The sequence below is a fragment of the Mytilus galloprovincialis genome, chromosome 2 (genome assembly GCF_965363235.1).
Source record: "Mytilus galloprovincialis chromosome 2, xbMytGall1.hap1.1, whole genome shotgun sequence".
NCBI classification, from domain to species: Eukaryota; Metazoa; Mollusca; class Bivalvia; order Mytilida; family Mytilidae; genus Mytilus; species Mytilus galloprovincialis.
The window spans coordinates 33,021,127-33,022,372 of NC_134839.1; positions in this window are offsets into that span (position 1 = coordinate 33,021,127).

Consider the following 1,246-nt stretch of genomic DNA (forward strand, 5'->3'; position numbering starts at 1 on the left):
AAATTGTCAATGCGTAGGAAAAAGATATAGTTCCTTACATTTTCTACATTAATTTCATGAAAAAAAAAGCCATTTACCAATGTAATAAAAAGAATAACTAACCGCCGTATTTGAATATCAAAAATAAGACAACTTGTGACCGAACGCCGCTATGGATTAAACTCGTGCTGCGCACTCGTTTAATCCATGCGCCGTTCGGTCACGCGTTGTCTTATTTTTGATATTCAAATACGGCGATTAGTTATATTATAATTATCATGTACTTAGACTAAATAACATATGAATTTTACTGTATGATAATAGCATTAAATTAACGGTAAATTCCATATTCTTCGATTTGGTGCCTAGCGGGCTGATATGAAAAGTTTATCACATGCTTCTGATGTTATCACATGCCTTTCCGTAACGATATCGCATGCCTTTCCGGTGATACTCGGTAAATTCCTGAAAATACACCTCAATGCTACGTTTTCAGTGAAAAACATTATAAAGTAAGGTACAAAACAATTATTTAGATACTGGAAAGTATATTGTGCAAAGAAAAAACAAAAAAAAACAAAAAAAAAAAACAACAAAAAAAAACAAAAAAAACAAAAAAAAAAACAAAAAACAAAAAACAAACAACAAACAACAAAAAAAAAAAAAAAAAAAAGATAAAATAAATGCACATATTTTAAAAGTTTAAGATATAATTTAGAAAGTTACTTTAAATAAAGTTGACTTTTCCAAACAGTGTTCATTATGTACATAGTTGAATTATTTTTTTTATCGATTCGTTCATATTAAAATATATCATACTTATGTTTTTCTTCTCTGTTGAGGCATATAATAGAAAGATTTCATATCGAATGTACTAAATTTGGGGCCCGTGAACTATTCACTCTTTGAACTTCTATTTGGGAAACACGTAAAAGGAATTATATATTAATCTGGTATTTTTCTCGATTGTTGAAGCATATGATAAAAAGATCATAACATGTCATTTTTCATATCGCATGTATTATAAGCCCTCGGTCAATATCAGTCCTCGAGCCATGCGGCTCTTGGGCTGATATTGAACCTAGGGCTTAGAATGCGATATGAAAAATGCCATGTAATAATCTGATAATACTTACTTGAACTCACGTTGCAGATTCCACATTGATTAAAATGTAAAAGAGCAAAGGGCAAACATATCATATTTTATTCATAAACTTTAAAATATATACATTTATTTTGAACGTGATTGTCTCCCAGTCCTGTCTCG